The sequence below is a fragment of the Podarcis pityusensis genome (genome assembly GCF_964106645.2).
Source record: "Podarcis pityusensis genome assembly, chromosome: 5".
Taxonomy (NCBI): Eukaryota; Metazoa; Chordata; class Lepidosauria; order Squamata; family Lacertidae; genus Podarcis; species Podarcis pityusensis.
Genome location: NC_138032.1, coordinates 7,917,363 through 7,927,141, shown reverse-complemented (window position 1 = coordinate 7,927,141; position 9,779 = coordinate 7,917,363).

Here is a 9,779-nt window from a genome sequence, read left to right as displayed (position 1 = left end):
TTGGCATTCAGAAGGTACTAGATTTTACTCCATTGGTTCTGCCTCCACCTCCCTGCCTTCTGCTCTGTCTGCCCCTTCAGCCACCACCGATCTCCCAGAAGGGCTGATAAGTATCCTGTCTGAAAATCCTGCAGAGCGGCTCCCGGTAAGTGTGGGCAGAGTTAAGTGAGATGGACCAAAAGCCTTCCTTGGTTGAAGGTAGCTTTGGATGTTATTGTGTGCCTGCAACCTGCACCTTGACATCTTTTCCACTGCAGATGGGGAGAACCAGGCTCAGGCTATTGGGATAGCTCAGTCAGTAGAGCATGAGGCTCTTAATCTCAGGATCGTGGGTTTGAGCCCCACGCTGGACAAAAGATTCCTGCATTGCAGGGGGTTAGACTGGACGACCCTCGGGGTCTCTTCCGACTCTACAATTCTGTGATTCAGTCATGTGTGCTGAGTTGAGTGTGCGCTCCGCCAAGCGAGCCACGCCTCCCACCTCATGCGCAGAGGACATGTCCCTCATCAGAACATGGTTTGGAGCTGACAATGTCCCTGGCAGCCCCCCAGGAGGGCAAGAAGGTTCGCTGCCAATGCATCAGTCTTGAATCATGGTCCCGGCATCCTCTGGCGCGAGTTGAAAAGGGGGTTAGCCCAAGAGTCCTTGGGATTGTTAAACAAAACCTGAGTAATCCTTTACTGGAGTGTCTTAATCTGCCTCTTCGCCACCCTGAGTAGACGAGAAACCACTTCAGAAAAGAGGGCTGCTTGCATGTTTGGCACACGCTCTACGGAGCCAGACGGGCAGAGTGTGTACTCGCCCCCTCCTGCCCCCCCCCCCAGTTTGGCGTCATCACCACTGTGCACCTGTGCAAACCTGAGTGCGCCCACAACGGCATTCCTCAGCCATGAGTTTAGATTGTTCTCCTCACATCAAGGGCCAGTTTTGCTGTGTGATGACTTTATTTTATTTTTCAAGTGTTCCAGGACTACTTATTGACTTGCATGGAGCTGTTTGGGTTTCCATTTGTTTCATCCAACTGAAAAGCTTCTCACCTCAGCTTTTACGCTCACACCTGCCTCTGGCGTTCTTCCTTCCTGCTTGCTTGTTCCCCACCATGCTTACTAAGACATGGAAATGCAAAACAAGGATACTTAGCAGCCATTTCTTAAGAGTGTTACATGGACGCAAGCCCTTTCCCTGCACAGAATCAGACTTAAGGTTCCTCGTTAAACCAAATCCCCTGGTGTCCATCTTAAGATGTTCATATCTTCCTTCCTTCCTTCCTTCCTTCCTTCCTTCCTTCCTTCCTTCCTTCCTTCCTTCCTAATTATTACCTCAAAAGTGTTTACACTGTCATAATCTAAATTCAAACTTTAACTACAACCTACACAAAAACTTGTGCCATGAAACCTTTTCCTGTTTTTGTTTTTGAAAAGTTTCACTTAGGAGGGGCCAGTTTTCAAGCAGAGATGCAACAAAGGGAGACGCGCTCAACCCCTTTTCCCACCTGACATTGTCACTCCATCATTAGCCCTCCCTCGCAGCTTCCTCCCACCTTGTGGGGTCCGTTTTCGAAACATCAAATTCTGACAGTTTTTGGATTATCGGCAGCTAAGAGCCCTTCAGGATTGGGCCAACGGCCCGGCTAGTCCAGCACGGACCATAATCATCAAGGCTCATAGCCATTGGGATTGTTCACACATTACACTCTACACAGGTGCAAGCTTTCTCTACATATCTACAAGCATTTGTGTGAAAGTATGATCTGTGAACATGCCTATGGATATAGCCTTATCTTCCACAAATTTGTCTGATCCTTTTTTATTTATCACACCTTCCAATAGCAGAGGCTTTTTAAGCACAGGTTGGAGCGCCATCTGTCATGGAGGGTTTAGCTCTGATTCCTGCATTCCAGGGGGTTGGACTAGATGACCCCGGGGTCCCTTCTGACTTCTACAGTTCTATGATTCTATAAGTAAAAGGTAAAGGGACCCCTGACCATTAGGTCCAGTTGTGACCGACTCTGGAGTTGCGGCGCTCATCTCGCTTTATTGGCCGAGGAAGCCGGCGTACAGCTTCCGGGTCATGTGGCCAGCATGACTAAGCCGCTTCTGGCAAACCAGAGCAGCACATGGAAACGCCGTTTACCTTCCCACCAGAGCGGTACCTATTGATCTACTCCCACTTTGACATGCTTTCGAACTGCTAGGTTGGCAGGAGCAGGGACCGAGCAACGGGAGCTCACCCTGTCGCGGGGATTCAAACTGCCGACCTTCTGATCAGCAAGCCCTAGGCTCTGTGGTTTAACCCACAGCACCACCCTTGTCCTCTATGATTCTATAAGAGAGAGTCATAAAAACCCCCACATTCCATCCCCTCCTTGCCCAAATGCAGACACACAACCTGAGTTTTCCAGCCATGGCATCTCAGGAATTAAAGGCAATGGGGTGAATAAAAGATTTTGGGGACAACAGTAGAGTCCCAGTCATTTATTTGTTTGCACTGCATCCCTTAAACCGAGGAGGCGGGAATAAACTCTTTCACACTCTGTTGAGGACTTCCTCTTTGACACCTCAGCCAAGGACAATCCCTCCAGTTTTAATTACCTGACAAGAGTCTGCTTCTCTTCAGGGTCTCCAGCAGTGAGAAAAGGAGAACAGAAAAGGGAAGGAAGATGTTTAGATTCCTCACTGTAATTGTTTTGTTTACACTTTGATCACCTCAAGGACCAGACAATTACCTGGAGGACTTCCTGCTCCCAATTGCTGTGAGGAACCTATTCACATCCTCACTGAAGTGCTTTAACGCCAACTCAGAAATGTGGGAAAACATCCTTTGTTTATTTGCCTGCTCTTTTAAACAAAGTGGTAGCTTTAAAAACAGCCCTCCCTTCTACCTGGGACCAGGAAGCTGACAGTGCAGATAGCTTGTGGCTAGAGCAAAGGTAACGGTTGCCCTTATGGAAGTGGCTTTAAATTTCTCCAGGTAGGGTTTGTTCCCTGGAAGAAGCCAGTTGCCCTGTTCATCGGTGTGACAAAGGTCCCCATTGCACATGCACCCATACATTTCCCCACAGTTCAATGTCACAGCACTGCAAAATGTGGGTGAGTCCCAGAAGCATGTGGATGGCTCAGCCCTTTGGGGTTTATGCATCCGATCATTTTCCCAGCTGGGAAAGGGGTGGTTATTGGCTGATGTGTGCTGGTGGGGAGCCCACAACATCAGCCACTTCTGATATCCAGAGGCATGCTGCATCTGTATGGAGACATGCAACGGGAAAAGCAGCTTCTGCTTCACTGCGCATGCTCTCTCACGGAAAACCTCTGGCCGGGTGTGATGCACTGCGGTGGCCAAGAAAGCAACCTGTGTCCCCGGATGCTTCTAGGGCAAGGATGAGGAAACTGCTGCCCTCCAGATGTGGATGAACTACAACTCGCATCATTGTGGACCGTTGGCTATGCTGGCTGATAGTTGCTGGAGTCCAACCATGTCTGGATGGACACAGGTTTGAGACTCATGTAGCTCAGTCAGTAGAGTGTGAGACTGTGATTCTCAGGGTTGTGAGTTTGAACTCCATGTTGGGCAAAAGATTCCAGCATTGCAGGGGTTGGACTTAATGACCCTTGTGGTCCTTTCTAAATCTATGATTTCCCCCCTCCCTACTCCGGAGAAGTCTTACATTAGGCATTAACTCACTAGGTGAGAGAACCCTATGGAGTGCTAACAAACTGAATAGACTGGAACCTTCCCGATTTGGGGAATCAGGTGAGAGAGAACCCTCCATTCTTGTGTGCACCACAGTATAGAAGCTATATCTTCTGAATATGTGGACACACTTTAATGGAAGCAGCCAGTTGCAGCAGGAAGTGACCAGGCTCCTCCTCCGCTGAACCCCCAGACTGTTTCATACCTGACCAAGTTTACTGATGAATAAAGAGATGAATGTGCAATGCCCCCTTCTCATGCTAAGGTTGTTCCTGGAGCACTTGAACACATCACCTGATTTCAGAAGCTAAGTCAGAAAGGCTAGTACTTGGATGGGAGACCATCTGGGAATACTGGGCAGCATAGGTTTAAGAAAGCTGTGTGGTGTAATGGTTAGAGCATTGGACGACGACCTGGGAGGCCAAGGTTCAACTCCCCATTCAGCCATGAAGTGTAACCTTGGACCAGTCGCTGGCTCTTGCCCTAATCTACCTCACAGGGTTATATGGGAATGAAATCATAGAATTGTTGAGTTGGAAGGGACCCTGAGGATCATCTGGTCCAACCCTCTGCAATGCAGGAATCTGCTGCTGTCCCATCCAGGGACTGAACCTGCAGTCTTGGTGTTATCAGCATCACGCTCTAACCAACACCGAAACATCCATGTTGACACATGTGGGGGAGGAGAGCCATGTATACCCCCTTAAGCTCGGAGGAAAGGCTGGATACAAATTAAATGAATTAATAACTAAAGCCACCAAAACAGAGAAGGCCTGCTGGATCTGGCCAAAGCCCATCTAGCCTGGGATCCTGTTCTCAGAGTTGACCAACCAGATGCCCATGGGAAACCAACAAGCAAGATCTGAACGCAACAGCTTCTCCAGACTCTGGAGCTTCCATCATTCAGGGCTAGACACATGACAGCAACTCAATGCAACTACCAAGTGTCATGGTGGTAAGACGGACACCACCACCTTTGAGTCCCTACAGTCACCTCCGAGAGGCAGGCAGGGCTGAAAACCATGCATGTGAAACTCAAAGACGGGTTTTGCTGCTGGATCTCCTCCCAAGCCTGCAATCAGTGGCAAGCACTGGTGGCTTTGGATTCTATTTTGCCATTGGCTAGTTAAGTCCACTGATAATCACTTATCAATAACTGCCATCATTTTATAACTCTTGTTATCAGCCTTCAAAGATGAATTTAAACGGGGCAACAGATACCTCCTTGGCTTCTACATCCTTTTCTGCTTTCCAATCAGACTGCTTTTTATTTTTTAAAAATAAAATCCTGGCATCTCTTCTGCCCTCCTTCACACTACGGGGGGTCGTTTGGAGAGAGAGTCTGCCTTTTATCTTTTTACATTGTCCCTGTGCGGTTCTGCCTCTTCAAGCATGTTAGAGAAGTTCTGGGTTGGGGCTTTGAAAGAAGAAGAAGAGAGAAAAAAACCCATTAGCTTCCTTCTTTCTCTTCTGGAAAATCCACCATTTGTATAGCTGAGTGGCACCTGTTAGTTTCTGGGACAAATCCACCCCTCGAGAACGTTAATCTTAATTATTACTCTGTGGTCTTCTGAGATTTAGCGGCTTATCTCCAGTTCCTGCTTGAATCCGTTCCTGGTTGTTTCCTAAGCATCCTCTCTCCGCAGCCTCTCCTTGCTCACCTTCTGGAACTCGCTGTTCCAAGGAAGACGTTGAGAAATTTGTTTCTCATAAGTCTCTGTCCCAAAGTGACGTTTTGTCAGTTTATGAGATGCAGGAAGTTGCAACTGCCCGTTATTACCTTTTTTATTGAACTCGGAGGCTCCTTTGATGATTCACCGCAAATCGAGTGGCCGACTGGAGGTGGGTGGTTGTGGGCAGGTGTGTGCTTATTCCAGAACCTGTGAAGGGATTATCTGAGCGATGGCAAGTGCCCATAGCAGGCTCTATTCACGAAAATGCTTCACAGAAGACAGAGGATGGTACCTATGGCTTCAGGCCTGGTAGAAGGCTTTGTTAAGCGGCTTCTTACAAACCGAAACCTTGGCCAGATGGTGGACTTCAGACTTCTGGCTGGGCAACTCCCATATCCCAGTAGTGTTTCTGTTTTCTCTCACCCACCCCTTAACGCTTCTTGCACTTCTTAGCTGGAGCAGTTAGTCCAGGATGAGGAATCTTTGACACCGGGATCAAATGCCTCTCTCCAAGCCTCTCTCTCTCTCTCTGGCTGTCAGGACTCTCCTGACATCACAGTCTTTCCCTCTCCAGGAACATACCTTCCAACATTTCTCTGATGAAAATAGGGACGTCCTATTCCACACCTTCCAACATTTCTCTGATGAAAATAGGGACGTCTTAAGGAAAATGCGGGACATTCCAGGATCAAATGGGAAACCGGGACGGCTTCTGTAAATCTGGGACTGTCCCTGGAAAATAGGGACACTTGGAGGCTCTGCAGGTCATGCCTCTTACCTGCCCTGTTTCACACCATCCTTGAGCATTTTTTTCTGACTGGGATGTAGCCTTGAACTCCAATAATGCCTTTTGCTCACCTGGATGGAAGGCAGAGAGGCTGCGTGTGTTTGTGCAGAAAGTGGCTGCTGCTCAAAGGTAGAAGTTGCAACGAGTGACAAATGCGGAGGCCAGACTTGCTCACAGGAGCATACGAACATCAGGAGAGACCAGCTGCCTCAGGCCAATCTCCCATCCAGTTCAGCATCCTGTTCTCACAGTGGCCAACTGGATACCTGGGGAAGGCATCCTGTTCTCAGTGTGGCCAACCAGATGCCTGTGGGAAACCTGAAAACGGGATTCGAACACAAGAGCAACTCTCCCCTCCTGCAGTTTCCAGCAGATGGTATTCAGAACCATTGCTGTCTCCAGCTGTGGAGACAGAACATAGCCATCACATACCCTCTGGTGAAAATAGGGACATCCTATTCCCCACCAACGTTTCTCCAGTGAAAATAGGGATGTCCTATCATGGCTACTAGCCATCAATAGCTCTCTCCTCTATGAATTTGTCTAATCCCCTTTCAAAGCCATACAAATTAGTGGCCATCCCTACTTTCTCCTTTTGTACTGTTGTTATCTTCTTCTTCTTCTTCTTCTTCTTCTTCTTCTTCTTCTTCTTCTTCTTCTTCTTCTGTTATTATTATATACTTATATATTATATGAGAGTTAGCATGGTGTAGTGGTTAAGAGCGGTGGACTTGTAATCTGGTGAACCGGGTTCGTAATCTGGTGAACCGGGTTCGCTTCCCCACTCCTCCACATGCAGCTGCTGGGTGACCTTGGGCAAGTCACACTTCTCTGAAGTCTCTCATCCCCACTCACGTCACAGAGTGTTTGTTGTGGGCAAGGAAGGGAAAGGAGATTGTTACTAGCTTTGAGACTCCTTATGGGGAGTGAAAGGCAGGATATCAAGTCCAAACTCTTATTTATACCCTGCTTTCCCCCCCTGATGGGACTCAAGGCCGCTTACGGGTAAAAATAGGAACCACTAAAAACATAGAGAAAACAATCATTAAAATTTACTTTGAATTGAAACTGTATGCACATATAAAATCAATTGCAGCCATACCAATAATTACAATAAAAACAGCAAGGCACCTATTATTATATATTTATTGGACCCACAGGATTAGTCAGCAACCTTAGGCTCAGACTTTTAAGATTCCAGCTGGTGAGCTTGAAAGCTCACCAATAGCTCTCGGGGGAAAGGTAAACAGAGCCCACCATCATTTGGTGATTAAAAAGGAGAGCGAGGGATCAAGATGCTCATTCTAATTCATCTTCATTGTCGGATCATTGTCCTCTTCCCAGTGTGTTTTCAAAACATATCGACCGTGCCTTATTGATATTTGCTTCTCAATCACCTTCTTCCATGAAATGAGCAGGGAGGACACTGAAATACGTAAGCAAGGAAGGAAAGAGGGGTGTTTTTTCTTGCTGCTACTATTCCTTCAGTGCTTTGAAGAGTTCCAGAGGAAAGGTCCCTGCCCTGAGGAGCTTACAATGACATAGGGAAACAACAGATGAAAGGGGGGGCATAGGAATACAGGAAGCTGCCTTATGCAGAATAAAACTATTAGTCCATCTAGCTAGATATTGCTTTTTCAAACTGGCAGTGCCTCTCCAAGGTTTCAGGCAAGAGACATTGGCAAGTCCAGTGTAGGGTTTGGGGAAGTCTCCGGCTTTGAGAGACTCTGTAAGGAAAGGAAGCAGCATTTGGGAACTTTTTGTTCAGGGAAAAGTCACATAGGAGATTATAGATTAAAATAATGCCTGGTGTGGAGAAAGTGAATCCTCCCTGTCATGGAACTAGAGGGTTCTTCTCCCTGTCATGGATCTAGAACTAGGGACATTCAGGGAAGCTGAACGTTGAGAGATGCAGGACAGAGAAAAGAAAGTGCAGTACATAGTTTAACTGTGGAACTCACTGCCACAGGAAGCAGTGATGGCCAGCAGCGTGGATAGCTTCAAAAGAGGGTTGGGCAAATTCATTGAGAACAAGGCAACCAATGGCTTCAAATTACAAGAAAAGACAGTGTAATGGTCTCCCTTGGGAGGAGATGGACTCTCCTTCCATTGGGGAAGTTAAGCAGAGGTTGGATGGCCATCTGTCATGGATGCTTTAGCTGAGATTCCTGCACTGCAGGGGGTTGGACTAGATGACCCTTGGGGTCCCTTCTAACTCTACAATTCTGTGATTCTATGATAATGGCTACTAGCCACGCTGGAAATGACAGAAGAGGAGAGTTGCTCTTGTTCTCGGGTCCTGCTTGAAGGTTTCCCACAGGAGTCTGGTTGGCCACCTTGAGAATGGGACTCTGGACTAGATGGGCCACTGGCTTGATCTAGCCGGCTCTTCTTTTGCCCTTTGTCGCTGCCAGTCAGTACAGACAATACTGAGACTCAGAACAAGACACACGTGAACATCCCAGCTGCAGGAGGAGACAATGGTGCATCGCAGTTGGAATTTGGGGCAGAGATCCCTAACGCAACACAACTCGTCAGCAAGGCTCCAGACACTACAGGACCTGCTTAATATGTTTTTTGGGGAAAGTGAAAGAACACCCATTGCCATTTCAAATCCCTTGCAAAAGACCATTAAGTCTAAAATTACCTAACTGCACTCCTGACGGGTGTGGTGTTTGTGTGTGACAGGAACAGGAGGAGTGATGTTGTGGGAGAAGCAGACACAGAATCCTTCTTTCCTGCTTGCAGGTTGTTAAAAAAACAGGAGGACCCTCTGTTGTCAAGCAGGGCACACATTTCAAGGAGTCGCACTGGATTAAAAGTGTGTGTCTGTGGCTGAAATGCAAGCGACGTCTGAAATTCATCTCTGCTATATCTTCGGTGGAGGGAAAAGAACACAACAGAAACCAACTGCAGGGGGGAGTGGGATAACGAGGAACCGGAGAGATGCTAAAAACCTAAACCACAACTCCCAGGCATTGACCTGAGCCATTGCATAGCATAAAACTCTGAAAGGAGATCTGGGTCCCTGGTGCCTCCCCCTGTCTGGCTTTGGCAAGGCTTCCTGCGCTAATGGAGCCCTGAGAGGGGGAGAAGGCACCTGGTCAAAGCCAGGCCTGACCCATAAATATCATCCAGGAGGTAAAAAAAAAACCCAAGCGCAGAGCAGGCACTTCCTCCCCACCCCACGCCCGCCTCTCCTTCAGGCCTGAAATGCGGCATCTTTTTCCATTTGGCACTGGAAGGCAAGCGCTAACCTCCCCCTGGGAAAGTGCTCTCTGCTAGTCTCTACATTTCCCTTTCAAACTGGCAAGACGTCTGACCTCCAGGCACACTTTGCCTCCCTTCCTTCACTCACAAGGAGGGCTGCTTCTCTTCCCCCTGCCCCGCCATACCTATGTGCTCATGATGCATTTTATTTTATTTTATTTTTGGCCACCCTCTTTTAGCGCCTGCTTGGGGGACGGGGAGCTCCCCTCTGTTGGGCCTCTCGCGCAAATCATCCTTTTTGCCCAGGACAGCTTGTCTGTGGATCAGTGCATAAACAGCCCTGAGCTTTGCAAGATTCCCACGGGCCGCAGAGCCAAATACTACTACTAATAAAAGAGGTCAATTAGGTTAATTGCTT